Raw genomic sequence first — 12,640 nt, 5'->3', positions numbered from 1 at the left:
GCAGAGAATCAGGCTTCACGTCAGCCACCGCTGCAACAGTCCATTGTCAGATATTTAGGCCCAGCACCCAGGCAGAGGATAGAGGTCCCGTAACAGAGACTCTGGCTTCATGTCAGCAGAGAATTAGTCTGCATGTCATAGTAGAGAATCAGGCTTCACATCAGCCACCACTGCAACAGTCCATTGTCATATATTTAGGCCCAGCACCCAGGCAGAGGAGAGAGGTCCCGTAACAGAGGATCTGGCTTCATGTCAGCAGAGAATCAGTCTGCATGTCATAGCAGAGAATCAGGCTTCAGGTCAGCCACCACTGCAACAGTCCATTGGCATATATTTAGGCCCAGCACCCAGGCAGAGGAGAGAGGTACCGTAACAGAGGTTCTGGCTTCATGTCAGCAGAGAATCAGTCTGCATGTCATAGCAGAGAATCAGGCTTCACGTCAGCCACCACTGCAACAGTCCATTGGCATATATTTAGGCCCAGCACCCAGGCAGAGGAGAGAGGTCACGTTACAGAGGATCTGGCTTCATGTCAGCAGAGAATCAGTCTGCGTGTCATAGCAGAGAATCAGGCTTCACGTCAGCCACCACTGCAACAGTCCATTGTCATATATTTAGGCCCAGCACACAGGCAGAGGAGAGAGGTCCCGTAACCGAGAATCTGTCTTCATGTCAGCAGAGAATTAGTCTGCATGTCATAGCAGAGAATCAGGCTTCACGTCAGCCACCACTGCAACAGTCCATTGTCAGATATTTAGGCCCAGCACCCAGGCAGAGGAGAGAGTTCCCGTAACAGCGACTCTGGCTTCATGTCAGCAGAGAATCAGTCTGCATGTCATAGCAGAAAATCAGGCTTCACGTCAGCCACCACTGCAACAGTCCATTGGCATATATTTAGGCCCAGCACACAGGCAGAGGAGAGAGGTCCCGTAACAGAGGATCTGGCTTCATGTTAGCAGAGAATCAGTCTGCATGTCATAGCAGAAAATCAGGCTTCATGTCAGCCACCATTGCAACAGTCCATTGGCATATATTTAGGCCCAGCACCCAGGCAGAGGAGAGAGGTCCCGTAATAGAGGATCTGGCTTCATGTCAGCAGAGAATCAGTCTGCATGTCATAGCAGAGAATCAGGCTTTATGTCAGCCACCACTGCAACAGTCCATTGGCATATATTTAGGCCCAGCACCCAGGCAGAGGAGAGAGGTCCTGTAACAGAGGATCTGGCTTCATGTCAGCAGAGAATCAGTCTGCATGTGATAGCAGAGAATCAGGCTTCACGTCAGCCACCACTGCAACAGTCCATTGGCATATATTTAAGCCCAGGCACCCAGGCAGAGGAGAGGTTCATTCAACTTTGGGTAGCCTCGCAATATAATCTGCACAAGGGATGGACAGGTCCTTTGGGATCCATGCCTGGTTCATTTTTATGAACGTCAGCTTGTCCACATTGGCTGTAGACATGCGGCTGCGTTTGTCTGTAATGACGCCCCCTGCCGTGCTGAATACACGTTCAGACAAAACGCTGGCCGCCGGGCAGGCCAGCACCTCCAAGGCATAAAAGGCTAGCTCTGGCCACGTGGACAATTTAGAGACCCAGAAGTTGAATGGGGCCGAACCATCAGTCAGTACGTGGAGGGGTGTGCACACGTACTGTTCCACCTTGGTAGTGAAATGTTGCCTCCTGCTAACACGTTGCGTATCAGTTGGTGGTGCAGTTAGCTGTGGCGTGTTGACAATACTTTTCCACATCTCTGCCATGCTAACCCTGCACTCAGAGGAGCTGGCCGTGACACATCTGCCTTGGCGACCTCTTGCTCCTCCTCTGCCTTGGCCTTGGGCTTCCACTTGTTCCCCTGTTCGACAGTAGCGCGTCTACCAACGTGCGCTTGTACTCGCGCATCTTCCTATCACGCTCCAGTGCAGGAAGTAAGGTGGGCACATTGTCTTTGTACCGTGGATTCAGCAGGGTGACAACCCAGTAGTCCACACACGTTAAAATGTGGGCAACTCTGCTGTCGTTGCGCAGGCACTGCAGCATGTAGTCGCTCATGTGTGCCAGGCTGCCCAGGGGTAAGGACAAGCTGTCCTCTGTGGGAGGCGTATAGTCATCGTCCTGCCTTTCCCCCCAGCCACGCACCAGTGATGGGCCCGAGCTGCTTTGGGTGCCACCCCGCTGTGACCATGCTTCATCCTCATCCTCCTCCACCTCCGCCTCAACCTCGTCCTCCTCGTCCTCCAGTAGTGGGCCCTGGCTGGCCACATTTGTACCTGGCCTCTGCTGTTGCAAAAAACCTCTCTCTGAGTCACTTCGAAGAGACTGGCCTGAAAGTGCTAACAATGACCCCTCTTCCTCCTCCTCCTCCTCCTGGGCCACCTCCTCTTCCATCATCGCTCTAAGTGCTTTCTCAAGGAGACATAGAAGTGGTATTGTAACGCTGATAACGGTGTCATCGCCACTGGCCATGTTGGTGGAGTACTCGAAACAGCGCAACAGGGCACACAGGTCTCGCATGGAGGCCCAGTCATTGGTGGTGAAGTGGTGCTGTTCCGTAGTGCGACTGACCCGTGCGTGCTGCAGCTGAAACTCCACTATGGCCTGCTGCTGCTCGCACAGTCTGTCCAGCATGTGCAAGGTGGAGTTCCACCTGGTGGGCACGTCGCATATGAGGCGGTGAGCGGGAAGGCCAAAGTTACGCTGTAGCGCAGACAGGCGAGCAGCGGCAAGATGTGAACGCCGGAGGCGCGAACAGACGGCCCGCACTTTATGCAGCAGCTCTGACATGTCGGGGTAGTTGTGAATGAACTTCTGCACCACCAAATTCAGCACATGCGCCAAGCAAGGGATGTGCGTCAAACTGGCTAGTCCCAGAGCTGCAACGAGATTTCGCCCATTATCACACACCACCAGGCCGGGCTTGAGGCTCACCGGCAGCAACCACTCGTCGGTCTGTTGTTCTATACCCCGCCACAACTCCTGTGCGGTGTGGGGCCTGTCCCCCAAACATATGAGTTTCAGAATGGCCTGCTGACGTTTACCCCGGGCTGTGCTGAAGTTGGTGGTGAAGGTGTGTGGCTGACTGGATGAGCAGGTGGAAGAAGAGGAGGAGGAAGCCGAGAAGGAGGAGGTGGCAACAGGAGGCAAAGAATGTTGCCCTGCGATCCTTGGCGGCAGAAGGACGTGCGCCAAACAGCTCTCCGCCTGGGGCCCAGCTGCCACTACATTTACCCAGTGTGCAGTTAGGGAGATATAGCGTCCCTGGCCGTGCTTACTGGTCCACGTATCTGTGGTTAGGTGGACCTTGCCACAGATGGCGTTGCGCAGTGCACACTTGATTTTATCGGATACTTGGTTGTGCAGGGAAGGCACGGCTCTCTTGGAGAAGTAGTGCCTGCTGGGAACAACATACTGTGGGACAGCAAGCGACATGAGCTGTTTGAAGCTGTCTGTGTCCACCAGCCTAAATGACAGCATTTCATAGGCCAGTAGTTTAGAAATGCTGGCATTCAGGGCCAGGGATCGAGGGTGGCTAGGTCGGAATTTACGCTTTCTCTCAAATGTTTGTGAGATGGAGAGCTGAACGCTGCCGTGTGACATGGTTGAGATGCTTGGTGACGGAGGTGGTGGTGGTGTTGGTGGTACATCCCCTGTTTGCTGGGCGGCAGGTGCCAACGTTCCTCCAGAGGCGGAGGAAGAGGTCGAAGCGGCAGCAACAGAAGAGGCCGAGGCGGCAGCAGCAGAAAAGGCCGAGGCGGCAGCAGCAGAAGAGGTAGCAGGGGGAGCCTGAGTGACTTCCTTGTTTTTAAGGTGTTTGCTCCACTGCAGTTCATGCTTTGCATGCAGGTGCCGGGTCATGCAGGTTGTGCTAAGGTTCAGAACGTTAATGCCTCGCTTCAGGCTCTGATGGCACAGCGTGCAAACCACTCGGGTCTTGTCGTCAGCACATTGTTTGAAGAAGTGCCATGCCAGGGAACTCCTTGAAGCTGCCTTTGGGGTGCTCGGTCCCAGATGGCGGCGGTCAGTAGCAGGCGGAGTCTCTTGGCGGCGGGTGTTCTGCTTTTGCCCACTGCTCCCTCTTTTGCTACGCTGTTGGCTCGGTCTCACCACTGCCTCTTCTTCCGAACTGTGAAAGTCAGTGGCACGACCTTCATTCCATGTGGTGCCTAGGACCTCATCGTCCCCTGCATCGTCTTCCACCCAGTCTTGATCACTGACCTCCTGTTCAGTCTGCACACTGCAGAAAGACGCAGCAGTTGGCACCTGTGTTTCGTCATCATCAGAGACTTACTGAGGTGGTATTCCCATGTCCTCATCATCAGGAAACATAAGTGGTTGTGCGTCAGTGCATTCTATGTCTTCCACCGCTGGGAAAGGGCTAGGTGGATGCCCTTGGGAAACCCTGCCAGCAGAGTCTTCAAACAGCATAAGAGACTGCTGCATAACTTGAGGCTCAGACAGTTTCCCTGATATGCATGGGCGTGATGTGACAGACTGATGGGGTTGGTTTTCAGGCGCCATCTGTGCGCTTTCTGCAGAAGACTGGGTGGGAGATAATGTGAACGTGCTGGATCCACTGTCGGCCACCCAATTGACTAATGCCTGTACCTGCTCAGGCCTTACCATCCTTAGAACGGCATTGGGCCCCACCATATATCGCTGTAAATTCTGGCGGCTACTGGGACCTGAGGTAGTTGGTACACTAGGACGTGTGGATGTGGCAGAATGGCCACGTCCTCTCCCAGCACCAGAGGGTCCACTAACACCACCACGACCATGTCCACGTCCGCGTCCCTTACTAGATGTTTTCCTCATTGTTATCGTTCACCACAACAACAAAAATATTATTTGGCCCAATGTATTGAATTCAAATTCAGGCCTTTTTTTACAGACACCTAACACTATCTGGCTATCTATTTAGGTACCGTATTACACTAATACAGGCACAGCAGTAACCACAGATTTAGCCGACTATGAATTTAAGGCCTAGTATTTAGGCGCTGGGTGACAGGTATACATTTTACGGACAGAATTAGACTGGGATATGCACCGTAGCGTGTGTGTGAAGTTATTGAGAATGACCCTATCAGCACCTTGATTCTGATATACCCTTTTAGGGATGTATTTAAAGTAGGCCTGATACAGCAGAAACACCTAAATTAGGAAATTGCTAAATTGGGAATTGTATTTCAACCCAGAACAAAAAATGTGCTTTGACGGACACTAAATAACTTGCCCAGCCACAACAGTACAGCAGTAACGACAGATTTAGCTGGATATAAATTTGAGGCCTAGTATTTAGGCGCTGGGTTACAGGTATAGGTTTACTGACAGAATTAGACTTGGAAATGCACAGTAGCGTGTGTGTGAAGTTATTCAGAATGACCCTATGTGCACCTTGAATATTATATACCCTTTTAGGGATAGATTTCAAATAGCTCTGATACAGCAGAAACCACTAAATTAGGAAATTGCTAAATTGGGAATTGTATTTCAACCCAGAACAAAAAATGTGCTTTGACGGACACTAAATAACTTGACCAGCCACAACAGTAACGACAGATTTAGCTGACTATAAATTTGAGGCCTATTATTTAGGCGCTGGGTGATAGGTATAGGTTTACTGACAGAATGAGACTGGGATATGGCCAAAAAATAACCACACTATTGATGGTTAAATGCACTTGGTGTGACAGCTTGACCAACCACACTACTGAGGGTTAAATGCACTTGGTGACAGGCGCAGCTTGCCCCTGATGTAGTATATGGCCAAAAAATAAGCAGACTATTGCTGGTTAAATGCACTTGGTGTGACAGCTTCACCCTGATGTAGGATATAACCAAAAAACAACCACACCATTGAGGGTTAAATGCACTTGGTGACAGCTTGCCCCTGATGTAGTATATGGCCAAAAAATAAACAGACTATTGCTGGTTAAATGCACTTGGTGTGATAGCTTGACCCTGATGTAGGCTTTAGCCAAAAAACAACCACACCATTGAGAGTTAAATGCACTTGGTGGCAGCTTGTGCTGGCGCAACACAAAATGGCCGCCGATCACCCCAGAAAAAAGTGACTGAAAAACGCTCTGGGCAGCCTAAAAACAGTGAGCAATTCAATAGCAGCAGTTCAATCATCCACAGCTGCAGATCGATCTCTGGATGGAGTGCTTTGGAGGAGTTAATCAGCCTAATCTCGCCCTACTGTCGCAGCTGCAACCTCTCCCTACGCTAATCAGAGCAGAGTGACGGGCGGCGCTATGTGACTCCAGCTTAAATAGAGGCTGGGTCACATGGTGCTCTGGCCAATCGCAGCCATGCCAATAGTAGGCATGGCTGTGACGGCCTCTTGGGGCAAGTAGTATGACGCTTGTTGATTGGCTGCTTTGCAGCCTTTCAAAAAGCGCCAAGAAAGCGACGAACACCGAACCCGAACCCAGACTTTTACGAAAATGTCCGGGTACGGGTCCGTGTCACGGACACCCCAAAATTCGGTACGAACCCGAACTATACAGTTTGGGTTCGCTCATCCCCAGTAACAAGTATTACACCTCCTGGCACTTTGTGGATAATCCACATAATAAGTCATAGCGCCATAGCGATACATAAATCTCTCCCCCACCAGGTGCTGGGCTGTGTAATTGATCCTGGGGCTCGAGAATTTACTCTCATTAACGCCTATGCCCCGAACCAGAATCAGGTTTCCTTCCTGGTTGATTTAATTGACAAGGCCTTAGGGGCGTGTCCTGACTATGGCGGAGTGAACACGCATCGCTGAGAGCTCCTGTCCTGAGAGGGCCTTAGCAAGCATTTTTAGCTCACCAGCACCTGCAATCCCAGGCTCCGATGGTTCGGACGAGAAGGGGATCCTCTGCCGGTTCCGTTAATACCCCCACGGACGTGAGGCATAAGAACATCCAGCAGTTTTTCGCTCCCGAAGGCCAGAAGGTAACGGGCCGCGACTTGGGCGCCTCGGATCTCCCACAAGCTGCGAGTGAATTGAACGCCGCTGCACCCCCATACAAGCCCTTAAAGACTCTGAGACAAGCGGAGAAATCTGGGGTAACTCACCGCAACATGAACCAGCCCCACTCGCCCGCTGTAAATCAGAAGAGGGACTCGCCTCCTCCGGCCCACGCTATGTCTGGCGGAGACAACAGGTTGGCGCCATCTTGCCAGGCCCCACGAGATTCCGCGTCGCCGGTTTAGGCCGCACAGACTCCACAGAAACTGACCTTATCCCAGGCTATCCCTCCGGTGGACTCAGAGGAGCCACCCTGGGACTGGAGAGCCCATGTCCGACAACTGCTGACCAGGCAAGAGATGGAACAGTTTATTGCACGCCTTGAAACCTCCTATAAGCAGGAACTTCATACCCTGTCCACCAATTTACAAATGGTGGAGGAGAGGGTGGACGATATATCCTCCCATCAGGCTGAATTGTCATCCCGCCTGGACGTGCTGGAAGATAAAAGGGTGCAGAGAGATCAACATATCAGCCAGCTCTATCGTCTACATGAAGATGTGGAAAATCGTAGTAGGCGCAACAATATCAGGCTGCGGGGCCTCCCTGAAGCTATCCCTTCTGCTGATCTTATTCACACTTTACAAGAACTGTTCAAGACGATCCTGAATAGGCCGATCTCGGATGACCTAGAAATTGACAGGGCGCACAGGACACTCGGCCCCCCAAATCCGGATCCTGCTAGACCCAGAGATGTGATATGTCGCCTACATTATTACTCCATCAAAGAAGAGATCATGCGTAAGGCGCGCAACGCCGCCACGATCGAGTTCAGGGGAGCTCATATCTCTCTTTTGCAGGACCTGGCTCGCTCCACATTACAACAAAGAAGAGCTCTTCGTCCCTTGCTGGAATGCCTCCGTGAAAGGGACATCCCCTATATGTGGGGCTATCCGTTCCAGATGGTGGTCAGAAGGGGGGGCAAGCGCTATGAACTGCGTGATCTGTCTGAGTTAGCTGACTTCTTAGCAGCGCTGGGTCTCCCTGATATTGAACTTCCTGACTGGTCCATTACCCCCCCGATCCCATCGAGATTCTCGGTTTGGAAGGCTGCCTCTCCAGGACGGAACAGAGGGGTGGATGACAGGAGACAGCCTCTCTGATTGTGTCTCTTAGCTAAGATTCGAGGAGTAGGATGTACCCCTTTGCGCAGTTTCCCCATGAGGCCTCTAATGGCTTATGTCCAGCTCCCAAGTGCCCGACTTTTTTATATGTTTTAGGGACGGGGTCCTCTTTTCCCGGGATGAAGTAACCCATCTCACTAGGCATCCCTTCCCCACGGCTTGATATCTGGCTACTGGGTTTCCTGTTTGTTTGTCGGGGGTGTGTGCATTTTTACAGAGCTGCTCTCCCCCTTCTCTGCCCGCCATCTCTTTGAGGCGTGCAGAAGTACAAAGCTGGTCAAATATACTCTCAGGCAGGTCTCTACACCTGCTGTTGGAAGACAGTTCCCTGTTTAACGTTTATTCGTTACTTACCTCATTCCCGAGGTTTTCTTGATACCTTAGGGTGTCTCCCCTGTCTGGGATTGTGTCTATTGTCTTTTCCCTTTTTCTTTTTGTGGTCTTGTCTTGTCTGATTACCTTTCCCCTTCCCTTATTTTGTGTATCGTTGTGTCCTTGTGTGATTCTCTGTTGTGTGGTTTTACCGTTGTGTGTTTTCCCCACCCCCGTTCCTGTCACCTATCCTGTTAGGGTCTCCCTGTAATTTGGTCATGGCGCCTCCGACCACTCAGAGGGTTGAGATCAAATTGGTCTCCCTGAATGTAAGGGGTTTTAATATCCCAGACAAAAGGGCACTGATCCTAGCTGGGTTACAAAAAGAAAAGGCTCAGATCCTACTTCTCCAGGAAACACATTTTAAGACGCACCATGTACCAAATTTCAGATCTAGAACGTACACCACTTGGTTCCATAGTACTAATCCAGATGCTAAAGCAAAAGGTGTCTCGATAGCGTTGAACAAAAATTTACCTTCCTCTGTTTTGGATTCTAGATCTTGCAGTACTGGACGGTACGTCTTTGTCAAGTTGGCCATACATGGGAGAGTGTACACAGTAGGTAATATATATCTCCCGAATTCGGGTCAAGGTAAGGCATTTGCTGCTATTATGTCAAAAATGGAATCTTTCTCGGATGGTATTGTACTGCTGGGAGGGGACTTTAACTTACCTCTTGACCCGTTGCTGGACACCTCCCTTGGTAGATCACTAATTCCTCACTCGACCCTTACTAGGGTCCGCTCTGTTTTGCGGTCCAATAGGCTGGTGGATGTCTGGAGGGTGTTAAATCCGACGAGCCGTGATTACACATACTACTCCCCAGCTCATGACTCCTATAGTAGGATTGACTTGTTCATTATTTCCCATCATGCTTTGTCCTATCAGCCTAAGGTGGATGTCGGATCGATATTATGGTCGGATCATGCCCCAGTTTTTCTTACCCTGGCTCTACCTGATTTAGTAGCTAAGGAGTGGACTTGGCGGCTCAATGCACATTTATTGAAAGATATGGTCTGTAGACAAGCCATAGAGAAATCCATTTCAGATTTCATGGTCACTCACACCAATGACTCCACAGCTCCTCCTCTGCAGTGGGAAGCACTTAAGTGTGTTCTGAGAGGGGTTTTTATCCAACACTGCTCGAGATTGAAAAAAGAAAGGGAGGCACGCATTAGGAGCTTATCGGATGAGTTACTTCGCCTCGAATCCCTTCATAAGGGATCTCGTACCCCAGATCTGTTGTCAGAATTGTCCTCAGTGAGAGATAAATTGAGGGAGGAGATTGGCAGGAGACATGCACACGCTAGGGAAAGGTATCAGGGCTTTTTGTTTGAGAACGCCAATAAATGCGGATCGGCCCTTGCCAAACTGCTCCATCCTAAATCGTTGCAATCCTACATTCCTGAGATTAAGGATTCGCAAGGTAAGACTTTGCACCATCCTCTCCATATTGCTGAAGCTTTCAGAGAATACTATGCATCCTTGTATAATATCAAAGGCCAGTTCGCGGACATGCGGCCCTCTGATCTGGATGGTCGTATATCTTCCTATCTAGCTGAGACGGCCCAGCCTGCGATTACGCCTGAACAGCAAGCTGATCTAGATTTACCCCTCTCTGAGACTGAGGTAAAAGTGGTGATTAAATCTCTTAAAGGCCATAAGAGTCTGGGGCCGGATGGATTTACTGGCGTTTTCTATAAAAGATTCCTTGATCTACTTAGTCCCTTGATGACAAAAGCATTCAATTGCGTCTCTCCTGCTTGTCCCTTCCCTAAACAAGCCCTAGAGGCTCATGTCGTTGTCATTCCCAAGCCCAATAAGGATTGCACAGTTTGTGGTAACTATAGGCCGATATCTTTAATAAATTGTGACATTAAGATCTATTCAAAGATCCTGGCGAATAGGTTGCGGCTGATTGTACCGCAATGTATTGGCCTAGATCAAGTGGGCTTTGTCCCTGGCAGAGAAGCCAGAGACAATACCATACGCACTATCACATTGATCCACCATGTGCAAGAAAGTCGGATCCCTGTTGGTCTGATGTCTGTAGATGCTGAAAAGGCATTTGACAGGGTCCACTGGCGATTTATGTTGGCTTCCTTGCAACATCTTGGATTGGGACATAGATTCATAGAATATGTGTCAGCCTTATATACTAACCCTACCGTTAGAGTTAGGGTTAATGGGGTCCTAGCACCACCTTTTGAGATCCATAATGGAACCCATCAGGGTTGTCCACTGTCCCCTCTCCTATATGTATTACTAATGGAACATCTCGCTCAGGCTATCCGCCTCAATCCCGATATCCCTGGTGTTTCCGTCAGGAATAGACAGCAGAAACTGGCGTTGTACGCTGACGATTTGCTCCTATACGTGTCATCCCCACATATCTCAATTCCATCTCTACTCCGAGAGTTTGACAGATTTGGCCACTTGAGCAATTTTAAGGTGAATCTCTCTAAGACGGAGCTACTCAACATTTTCTTTGTCCGATGCGGATGTAAACTCCCTCAGAGCCAACTTTTAAATGGAAAGAGCAAAGTTTGGTGTATCTGGGTGTCCAGATCCCGACGCAGCTACATTTGCTTTTTTCACTCAACTACTTACCTCTGCAGAGGAGAACGCTGGAGGACATGCAGAAATATTCCCTCAAAAAGTTGTCTTGGTTTGGCCGCATGTCCGCCTTCAAGATGGACATCCTACCGAGGTTTCTTTACCTCTTTCAGACCGTTCCGATATATGCACCACGGTCGTACTTCCAAGAGCTGCAGAAAGGCCTGAATAAATTCATATGGCAAGCTAGCAAACCTAGGTTAGGGAGGAAAGTCCTGACTAAACAGAAATCCTTGGGCGGGTTTGGCCTCCCAGACATGCTAATCTATCATAGCGCCTCTGTGCTAACCAGAATTAGGGACTGGCTTCATAAGGATGCTCAGAAGTTGTGGATAGGATTGGAGCAGTCTTTGTCTCCCCTCCCTCTTCAAGCGTTGCCTTGGCTTGAATTGGATAAACGGCCGGCTCCTGAAGAATGGCCATACTTGGTAAGACATGCTCTATCTATCTGGGATAAGTGGATCTCCATGTCACAGGTGTCGGCTAGACCAGGCCCCATGACCCCATTGCATGGCAATCCTGCATTTTTACCGGGCCTTCGACCATCTGCTTTTCTCATCAAAACCGTAGGGGATGGGATCTTGAGGGTTAAGGACTTAGTCACCTCGGGGCTCTTATCCTCCATTGAATGCCTCAGACAGAATGTGGCTTTTGCACAAGTTTCATGGTTGGGGTACGCTCAGGTCAGGTCTTTTATGGGTCAGACGTTCCCTGGTGGAGTGGTAGGTCAGTTGACAGACTTCGAAAAACTTTACCTGGCCTCCATTGACGGTCGCGGTACAATATCATCCATGTATCAGGTTCTGCTACATTCCCAGAATGGTGACAGAGCCCCCTGCTTCGCAAAATGGGAAAGGGACTTGCAAGTTACCTTCTCGGCGGATGAGGTGGAGAAGATTTGTACACTCTCCCATGGGATGTCCATGGCATCTCAAATTAAAGGAAATAATTATAAAATTGTCTCTAGGTGGTACTACTGCCCTACTATTCTGCACCAGATGTTCCCGTCGGTTCCTGATCACTGCTGGCGGTGTGAAAGAGAGCAAGGTTCCATGCTGCATATCTGGTGGGACTGCCAGCTAATAAAACCGTTCTGGGAGAAAGTTTTGAGCATCTATACCAGCTATTCGAACCAGTCAGTAGCTAATACTCCTCAGGTTACACTGTTATATCTAATTCCTGGCTCAATCTCACAAGTTAAGAAGGGGGCACTACGCCTCTTCTTGGCAGCGGCGCGCATGGTGATTCCAAGGCACTGGAAAACCACTACCCCTCCCACTTTGTCTGAATGGGCCAAGGAATTAAAACATATTCTCAGGATGGAAGAATTGATAGCGGATAGTCAGGAGAGAGGTGGGATTTACCAGAACAGATACAATTCTCTGATTCTCTTTTTAGACTCGCAGAGATTTGGTGATTTGGTGTGTCCCTGAATTTTTCCTTAGTAGGGTTCTTGTCAGGCATATCCTCTCCTTAGTACCCTTCCCTATGCCTATTCCTCTTCCC

General features: G+C 49.9%; 1 protein-coding gene across 1 annotated transcript in view; it reads left to right on the top strand.

Moving 5' to 3' along the window:
* Positions 1 to 12,640, top strand: part of DDR2 (discoidin domain receptor tyrosine kinase 2) — a 1,312,077-nt gene that overhangs the window by 307,443 nt on the left and 991,994 nt on the right. The window lies entirely within an intron of this gene.

Source organism: Bufo gargarizans, chromosome 7 (genome assembly GCF_014858855.1).
Source record: "Bufo gargarizans isolate SCDJY-AF-19 chromosome 7, ASM1485885v1, whole genome shotgun sequence".
Classification (NCBI taxonomy): domain Eukaryota; kingdom Metazoa; phylum Chordata; class Amphibia; order Anura; family Bufonidae; genus Bufo; species Bufo gargarizans.
Note: the sequence above shows the minus strand (reverse complement) of the source record. Positions and strands in the feature narration are given on the sequence as shown.